Here is a 10,803-nt window from a genome sequence, read left to right as displayed (position 1 = left end):
TATAGTTTATGTATAATACTATAATAATAGCAATAGAATATGAAATATCAATTACAGAATATAGACAATAAAAAATAATAAGTTAAATAGTTACTATGAAGAGTAAAATAATTTAACAGCATAACTATAATAGATTGATAATCGCAAGTGGTATATTATTATAATATAATAACAATAATAAATTAAAGCTGCAAGCAGCGATGAAAAGGGCCCTCGCACCCCTGCCGCCGCCACCCGGCGCCTTTAGGAAAGGCCTTAAGATTACACTCACCAAATTTGAAGAGGATCAGATCAAAACTGTAGGAAGAGTTCGTTAAAGTACAACATCAGGAAATGGCGAAAACTGCACAAAATCTGAGAAGAAGTTCAAAATAGCTGACTTCCTGTTGTGTTTAGGGCTATGCTCCAAGATACTTTTTTGTAGGTATTGGGTCATTACATGTATGTACCAAATTTCATACCTGTACGTGAAACGTAGAGCCGGGGCAAAATGTAGGGGCAATAAGTAAGCCATTTTGCCCCACCCGATTTTGAAAACCACATCACACGTAAATTTTCACCACTTCTGAAGCGTGTGCAAAGTTTTATGATTTTTCGAGCACATTTTGTATTTGCCACACTTCCTGCTACCAGCAGGTGGCGCTATTGCTATAACCATAATGATCATGGTCATGTGTTCAGGACAGGACTCTTATCAAACATGTGAAGTTTGGGGCAGATTGGACATCGTATTCCTGAGTTACTGCAGGCTGTCTGTGGTTGCCTAGCAACATCGGAACTGCAAGCAATATTGACAGAGAACTTATCTGATCATGCATATATCACCAAAAGGCCGAAATTGGGTGAACATTTGTCAGGCCGCCGAGGGCACACCCTTCGACGAAAACTCTAGATCTTCGCAATTTAACGTCGCAAAGGCCTTAAGATTACACTCACCAAATTTGAAGAGGATCAGATCAAAACTGTAGGAGGAGTTCGTTAAAGTACAACATCAGGAAATTACGAAAAATGTACAAAATCTAGGAGGAAGTTCAAAATAGCTGACTTCCTGTTGTGTTTAGGGCTATGATCCAAGAGACTTTTTTGTAGGTATTGGGTCATTACATGTATGTACCAAATTTCATACCTGTACGTGAAACGTAGAGCCGGGGCAAAATGTGGGGGCAATAATTTACCGAATTTGCCCCCCCCAATTCTGAAAACCATATCACACGTAAATTTTCACCACTTCTGAAGCGTGTGCAAAGTTTCATGAGTTTTCGAGCATGTTTAGGCCCTCTAAAAAGCGATTCATTTTGGAGAAGAAGAAGAAGAATAATAAATATAGCTGCGAGCAGCGATTGCGGGCCCAAGCCGGTGGCACCGCCACCCTGGTGCCTTTAGTTACACTAAAGCCACCGGGGTGGCGGTGTCACCGGCTTGGGCCCTCCATCGCTGCTCGCAGCTATATTTATATATATATATATATATCTATCTATCTATATATATATATATATATATATATATATATATATATATATATATATATATATATATATATATATGGCGAGGCGAGGAACGGGCAGAGAAGAGCGTACGTTTTTGGACATTCATCATATTGCATTGGTTTTCATTTCTTGTCCTCAAACCGAGCACTAATCTGTTTATTTTTAAGTCACACATTCTCCATTGATTAAAAAAGACAATCAAATGTATTTTTTAATGGTAGTATTATTTTATACAGAAATAAATTATTTATAATTCAGATGAGAATAAAGTTAGTGTTAATTAAAATTGTAAGGAAAACAAATATATTGATCTAAAATCTACTATCATTTGCTGCAAATAGGTTGACTATTTATATTTATTATTATTTTTTATTACGGCTGTAATGAACCGGCTGCGATGTCAAGATTGCAATGCTGGAATGCACAGTGTGTGTGTGTGTATGTGTGTGTGTGTGTGTGAGGCATGGGCACGATCGAACAGTGGAAACATAAAAACATAGGCTACTCCGTCGGTTTGTTCATACAGGACATCATTTAAACTGCACTGTGTTTACTTATATTTATGTACACCCGCAATAAAACACAACATTGTGCTTTTGTAAAAAAACATTCAAGCAATCCCACCCCCGAAATGGCGCTATTTTTTAAATGAAACTAAAATGCTCACGGCTGCATGGGCAATAACGCGTCTACAGCGAGGAACGAGCAGAACAGAGTGAATGTTTTTTAGTTCATTCCTACTGGACGACCGTATTTCACTTTCGCTTTTAAAGGGATACTCCACTTTAACATGAAAATTCTGTCACCATATACTCACCCTCATGTTGTTTTAATCCTTTATGAATTTCTTTCTTCTGCTGAACAGAAAGGAAGATATTTAGGAGAATGTCAGTAACCAGACAGTTTCTGATCCCATTGACTTCCATAGTAGGAAAAAAAATGTATACTATGGAAGTCAATGAGACCAGAAACTGTCTGGTTACTGACATTCTTCTAAATATCTTCCTTTCTGTTCAGCAGAAGAAAGAAATTAATAAAGGATTGAAACAACATGAGGGTGAGTATATGATGACAGAATTTTCAATTTAAAGTGGAGTATCCCTTTAAGTTAGCGATTTAAAAGCCCCCGCCGCGGTGTCACACATCGATTAACCAGTGGGAAAAAATTCTCAGTCACATCGCTATTATATTTATATATAAATACAATATACAATGGGCCTACCTGATTTTGAACACAAGAGGGCAGAATAGCCCTATGTATGACTTTTTTTTTTACTAAATAGCGCATTCTGGCTGATTTTAAACTTGTACATAATTCTTGAATTGAAAAAAACTGAATAAACCCAAAACTAGTTCTGTTTCGGTTTAGTTCTGATATTTGTATAATTTTATATAAAAATAAATGGTGTATAATTAAATTTTAAGAAGATATGAGATGTTTTCTGATTCCTTTTTTGACATTATTTTAATCCCTCGCCATGTCAAAACCGTTTGAAATATTTAATATCCGTTCACAATTTAGCATCTTTAATGTATTTTCATCGTGTTAAAAAAGTTTGGTGTGAATAAAAAAAAAACACTTAGCAGGAGTGGGTAAAAAGCAGAGGCTGAATTTGCAAATAAATCCACATTCAAACCAAAATATCTGACTTCCTATTGGTCGAAGCTAATAACTGTATATTAGAAAGTTGTCCGGCTCGATGAGACCAATGTACGTACTGATTTTTGTAACTGTGGGTAAAACTAACCCCCCCACTTTTGTCAAAAGCATTTTGAAAGTGACACACTTCCTGCTGCCAGTTGGTGGCGCTATAACTTTGACTCACAATAGTTACATCCATCTGATCGGCCTCTTACCACGAACACACTGGTGAAGTTTCATCAAGATCAGTTAATGTATGCAGAAGTTATACCACTTCGTGTTTCTCTTTTCTCGCCATAAATTCGTTTCCTCGCCACGGCCAAACCGTTCGAGATATCAAAAATCCGTCCGCAATTTAGAATCCTCAATGTCTTGACTTCATGCACACCGAGTTTGGTGGGGATTGGATGCATTCTCTAGGAGGAGTACTTCGCATTCCACAGCAAGCGTTTTCCAAACAACCCATAATAGCCGACTTCCTGTTGGGCTGGCGTAAAACTTGACCGGGGGAAAGTTGTTCGGCCTGATGAGATCTATATGTGTACCGAGTTTCATATTAATTAATGCAAGCGTGTTTGATCTATGGACCAAGTTTTGGGACCCCGTTCAAGGGGGCGCTGTTGAGCCCCCCTGCCACGCCCGGGTACCAGCTTCAGCCCGTCCCTGATGGCAGGGGGTTCTGACTTGTGTGCAAAGTTTCAAGAGTTTTTGAGCACGTTAAGGACCCCAAAAGCCCCTGAAACCTTGATTAACAATATAAAAGCAATAGTCAAATCCCCCCCTCCCCTCACACACACAGAGACACAGAGAGAGGGAGAGAAAATTCTTCAGAAAATCCACATTCAAACCAAAATATCTCTCTTCCTGTTGGTCAGAGATAGTTCATGTAAATTAGAAAGTTGTCCGTCTTGATGAGAACAATACACATACCAAGTTTTGTTGCTGTTGATAAAACTAACCCCCCCACTTATGACTAAAGGTGGCGCTACTGAGCCCCTCACCACGCCCGTTTCTGAAACTTTGCACATGTCTACGGGCTAATAAATGTGATGTGTCTGTCGAGTTTCATCCAATTTCAAGTATGTTAAGAGTCTCAAAAGCATCAAAAAAGAATATTAAAGTTTGAAGCGTTTCCATGGCAACAGTATTAAAGATATCAAAAATCCTTTCACAGGTCTACATCTGCCGTGTGTTTACATTATACACATAAAGTTTGAAGCAAATCGGGTAAAAATAAGAGGGTGATTTCAAAGCATTTTGAAAGTGACACACTTCCTGCTGCCAGTTGGTGGCGCTATAACTTTGACTCACAATAGTCACATCCATGTGATCGGCCTCTTACAACGAACACACTGCTGAAGTTTAATCAAGATCAGTTACTGTATGCAGAAGTTATAACACACTTCCTGTTTCCATTATTCGCCATAAATTCGTTTCCTCGCCACGGCCAAACCGTTCGAGATATCAAAAATCCCCTGGCAATTTTTCATCCTCAATGTCTTGACTTCATGCTGACCGAGTTTGGAGCCGATTGGATGAATTCCCTAGGAGGAGTACATCAAATTCCACAGCATGCGTTTCCAAACAACCCATAATAGCCGACTTCCTGTTGGGCTGGCGTAAAACTTAGAGCACGAAAGTTGTTCGGCCCGATGAGATCCATATGTGTACCGAGTTTCATATTATTACATGCAAGCGTGTTTGATTTATGGACAAGTGTTCGGATCCCGTTCCAGGGGGCGCTGTCGAGCCCCCCTGCCACGCCCGGGTACCAGCTTCAGCCCGGCCCTGATGGCCGCGGGTTCTGACCCGTGTGCAAAGTTTCAAGAGTTTTCGAGCATGTTAAGGACCCCAAAAGTGCCCGAGAAGTAGAAAAAAATAATAATAATAATAACAAAATATATATATATATATATATATAAATATAGCTGCGAGCAGCGATTACGGGCCCAAGCCGGTGGCACCGCAACCCCGGTGCCTTTAGTTACCTAAAGGCACCGGGGTGGCGGTACCGCCGGCTTTGGCCCTCCATCGCTGCTCGCAGCTATATTTATATATATATATATATATATATATATATATATATATATATATATATATATATATATATATATATGTGATGCGATCTGGGAAAACCCACCACATGGTGAAATTTTACCTATTACAGGTTTTGATATCATATGGATGCTGGTGTCAAGCCCTTTCCAAATCTGTTTTTATTTTTATCATAGCTTGTTGGTAGCAGAAGTTATGTTTATCTGAAGTCGGCCGATCTCAATGATTTTCTGGAACGGAATTTTGAGAAAAACAGGTTTAAATAACTCTCACCGTTGAGACGCGTCCATCTCGCGATTGTTATGAAACTGCGTGACGTTATAGTTTAAACAGGATTGGCGCGAAATGCGCACTATACACATTCACTGTACATGTATGTGGTTTATTTTAAAGGTAAACTATCTTTGTAGTGTTACGAGACGGACAGGTGTATGGGATATACGGCGATTGTTTTGTTTTTTTCACCTCTGCCGGGCGTTAATGGTCGCATAGAATGCATTAGAGAAAGAGAGTATTTTCAGCTTGACACTATAAATCGCTGTTTTTCTGCACTAAACAAGGGAATTTGCCAAGATATTTTCAGAGATATGAGAAAAGATGTTATAGAATAATAATTTAATGGAAAAAAAAATTTGACAAAAAAACTGACATTCAAACTATTTTGGAATTTACTGAAAACGGCCCAGCGCGACATCCGACGGGTTTTCCCAGATCGCATCACATATATTATACATATATATATATATATATATATATATATATATATATATATATATATATATACCGTTCAAAAGTTTGGGGTAAGGAAGATTTTTAATGTTTTTAGGAGAAGTCTCTTCTGCTCACCAAGGCTGCATTTATTTGATTAAAAATAGAAACAAAAACAGTAATATTGTGAAATATTATTCCAATTTAAAACAGCTGTTTTCTATTTTAAAATATTTTACACTGTAATTAATTTATGTGATCAAAGCTGAGTTTTCAGCATCATTACTCCCGTCTTCAGTGTCACATGATCCTTCAGAAACCATTCTAATATGATGATTGATGGTCAATAAATATTAATTATTATTTTCAATGTTGAAAACAGTTGTGTACAGATTTTTTTTCAAAATGCGTTGATGAATGTAAAGTTCAAAAGAACAGCATTTATTTCAAATATGATTTTTTTTAACATTATAAATGTCTGTACTGTAACTTTTTATCAGTTTAACTCATTCTCGATGAATAAAAGTATTGATTTATTTATTTCTTTCCCCCAAAAATAAAATTAAAATTATTACTAACCCCAAACTTCTGAACGGTAGTGTTTAATGTTACAAAAGCTTTAGATTTCAGATAAATGCTGTTCTTTTGAACTTTCTATTCATCAAAGACTGTACATAACTGTTTTCGACATTTAAAATAATAATGAATGTTTCTTGAGCATCAATCATCATATTAGAATAATTTCTGAAGGATCATGTGACAGTGACGACTGGAATAATGATGCTGAAAACTCAGCTTTGATCACAGGAATAAATAACAGTTTAAAATATATTAAAATAGAAAGCAGCTGTTTTAAATTGGAATACTATTTTACAATATTACTGTTTTTGTTTGTATTTTTAATCAAACAAATGCAGCCTTGGTGAGCAGAAGAAACTTAGCTTAAAAATCTTACTGACGCCAAATTTTTGAACAGTAGTATATTATATATTTATATAATTATATAAAAATGTAAGGGATAAGACAGATCATTTTACTTGCCTGACCTGATTAGAACAATGAAAAAAACTTAAATGAAAAAATAACTTGGGAATCACTAAAACGAGGGCGCGATTGAACAGTGGACACATAAAAACATACTCTGTCATTTTGTTCAGAACATCATTCAAACTGCAAAGTGGTAACTTATATTTTTGTACAGTCGCAATAAAACACAACATTGTGCTTTTTTTAAATACATTCAAGCAATCCGCCCCGAAAATGAAACTAAAATGCTCACGGCTGCACAGGCATTCATAATGGTGCGCGTCCTCAGCGAGGAACGAGCAGAACAGAGTCAACGTTTCTTAGGTCATTCCTCCTTCCATAGGAATTTATTGAAAACGCTCGCTCTGCTCCGCACCATTATCAATGTCCGTGCGGACGAACATATTTTACTTTCGTTTTTAAGTTAGCGATTAAAAAGCCCCCAGCAGTGTCACACGTCAGTTAACCGGTGGTAAAATATTCTCACCGTCACATACCTAGTATATTTTTATATAGATATAATAGGCCTACCTGATTTTGAACACAAGAGGGCAGTATAGCACTATGTTTGACTTTATTTATTTATTGTTTAGACTAAACAACCATTCTGGCAGTTTTTAAACTTAAACTTCATTCTTAAATTGAAAAAAAAAGAATAAAATGAGTTAAGTTCTGATATTTGTATACTTTTATGTAGTAATAAATGGTGTATAATTACATTTTTAGAATATATGAGCCTTTTAGTGTTTACTTTTTTGACATTACTTTAATCCCTCGCCATAGCAAAACCGTTTGAGATATTTATTATCCGTTCACAATTTAGCATCATTAATATATTTTTATCATGTTGAAAAAGTTTGGTGGGAATAAAATAACCACTTAGATAAAGGTGGCTAAAAATTCAGAGGCTGATTTTGCAAAAAAATCCACATTCAGACCAAAATATCTGACTTCCTGATGGTCAGAGCTAATGACTTTAAATTAGAAAGTTGTCCGGGTCGATGAGATCAATATATGAACTGAGTTTTTTTTACTGGAGTTAAAACTAACCCCCCCACTTTTGTCAAAAGCATGTTGAAAGTGACAAACTTCCTGCTGCCAGTTGGTGGCGCTATAACTTTGAATCACAATAGTTACATCCATCTGATCGGCCTCTTACCACGAACACACTGCTGAAGTTTCATCAAGATCAGTTAATGTATGCAGAAGTTATTCCACTTCGTGTTTCTCTTTTCTCGCCATAAATTTGATTCCTCGCCACGGCCAAACCGTTCGAGATATCAAAAATCCGTCCGCAATTTAGCATCCTCAAAGTCTTGACTACATGCACACCGAGTTTGAAGGGGACACGGTGAATTTTCTAGGAGGAGTATTTCACATTCCACAGCAAGCGTTTTCCAAACAACCCATAATAGCCGACTTCCTGTTGGGCTGGCGTAAAACTTGACCGGGGTAAAGTTGTTCGGCCCGATGAGATCTATATGTGTACCGAGTTTCATATTAATTCATGCAAGCGTGTTTGATCTATGGACCAAGTTTTGGGACCCCGTTCAAGGGGGCGCTGTTGAGCCCCCCTGCCACGCCCGGGTACCAGCTTCAGCCTGTCCCTGATGGCAGGGGGTTCTGACTTGTGTGCAAAGTTTCAAGAGTTTTTGAGCACGTTAAGGACCCCAAAAGCCCCTGAAACCTTGATTAACAATATAAAAGCAATAGTCAAATTCCCCCCTCCCCTCTCACACACAGAGACACAGAGAGAGGGAGAGAAAATTCTTCAGAAAATCCACATTCAAACCAAAATATCTCTCTTCCTGTTGGTCGGAGGTAGTTAATGTCAATTAGAAAGTTGTCCGTCTTGATGAGAACAATACACATACCAAGTTTTGTTGCTGTTGATAAAACTAACCCCCCCCACTTATGACTAAAGGTGGCGCTACTGAGCCCCTCACCACGCCCGTTTCTGAAACTTTGCACATGTCTACTGGCTAATAAATGTGATGTGTCTGTCGAGTTTCATGCAATTTCAAGTATGTTAAGAGTCTCAAAAGCATCAAAAAAGAATATTAAAGTTTGAAGCGTTGCCATGGCAACATTATTAAAGATATCAAAAATCCTTTCACAGGTCTACATCTGCCGTGTGTTTACATTATACACATAAAGTTTGAAGCAAATTGGGTAAAAATAAGAGGGTGATTTTAAAGCATTTTGAAAGGGACACACTTCCTGCTGCCAGTTGGTGGCGCTTTAACTTAGACTCACAGTAGTCACATCCATGTGATCGGCCTCTTACATCGAACACACTGCTGAAGTTTCATCAAGATCAGTTAATGTATGCAGAAGTTATAACACACTTCCTGTTTCCATTATTCGCCATAAATTCGTGTCCTCGCCACGGCCAAACCGTTCGAGATATCAAAAATCCGTCCGCAATTTAGCATCCTCAATGTCTTGACTTCATGCTGACCGAGTTTGGAGGCGATTGGATGAATTCCCTAGGAGGAGTACATTAAATTCCACAGCATGCGTTTCCAAACATCCCATAATAGCCAACTTCCTGTTGGGCTGGCGTAAAACTTAGAGCACGAAAGTTGTTCGGCCCGATGAGATCTATATGTGTTCCGAGTTTCATATTATTACATGCAAGTGTGTTTGATTTATGGACAAGTGTTCGGATTCCGTACCAGGGGGCGCTGTTGAGCCCCCCTGCCACGCCCGGGTACCAGCTTCAGCCCGGCCCTAATGGCCGCGGGTTCTGACATGCGTGCAAAGTTTCATGAGTTTTTGAGCACGTTAAAGGCCCCAAAAGCCCCCGAACCCTTGAAGAACAATAATAATAATAATAATAATAATAATAATCCTAACGAAAACAATAGGGCCTTCGCCCTTTCAGGGCTTGGGCCCTAAATATAGCTGCGAGCAGCGATTACGGGCCCAAGCCGGTGGCACCGCAACCCCGGTGCCTTTAGTTACCTAAAGGCACCGGGGTGGCGGTAACGCCGGCTTTGGCCCTCCATCGCTGCTCGCAGCTATATTATATATATATATATATATATATATATATATATATATATATATATATATATATATATATATATATATATATTATACAAACATATATATATATATATATATATATATATATATATATATATATATTATACAAACATATATATATACCGTTCAAAAGTTTGGGGTAAGGAAGATTTTCAATGTTTTTAGGAGAAGTCTCTTCTGCTCACCAAGGCTGCATTTATTTGATTAAAAATACAAACAAAAACAGTAATATTGTGAAATATTATTCCAATTTAAAACAGCTGTTTTCTATTATAAAATATTTTACACTGTAATTAATTTATGTGATCAAAGCTGAGTTTTCAGCATCATTACTCCCGTCTTCAGTGTCACATGATCCTTCAGAAACCATTCTAATATGATGATTGATGGTCAATAAATATTAATTATTATTTTCAATGTTGAAAACAGTTGTGTACAGATTTTTTTTCAAAATGCGTTGATGAATGTAAAGTTCAAAAGAACAGCATTTATTTCAAATATAATTTTTTTTAACATTATAAATGTCTGTACTGTAACTTTTTATCAGTTTAACTCATTCTCGATGAATAAAAGTATTGATTTATTTATTTCTTTCCCCCAAAAATAAAATAAAAATTATTACTGACCCCAAACTTCTGAACGGTAGTGTTTAATGTTACAAAAGCTTTAGATTTCAGATAAATGCTGTTCTTTTGAACTTTCTATTCATCAAAGACTGTACATAACTGTTTTCGACATTTAAAATAATAATGAATGTTTCTTGAGCATCAATCATCATATTAGAATAATTTCTGAAGGATCATGTGACAGTGACGACTGGAATAATGATGCTGA

This window comes from Rutilus rutilus (genome assembly GCF_951802725.1).
Source record: "Rutilus rutilus genome assembly, chromosome: 17".
In the NCBI taxonomy this organism is placed as follows: Eukaryota; Metazoa; Chordata; class Actinopteri; order Cypriniformes; family Leuciscidae; genus Rutilus; species Rutilus rutilus.
This window is presented reverse-complemented; position numbering follows the sequence as displayed.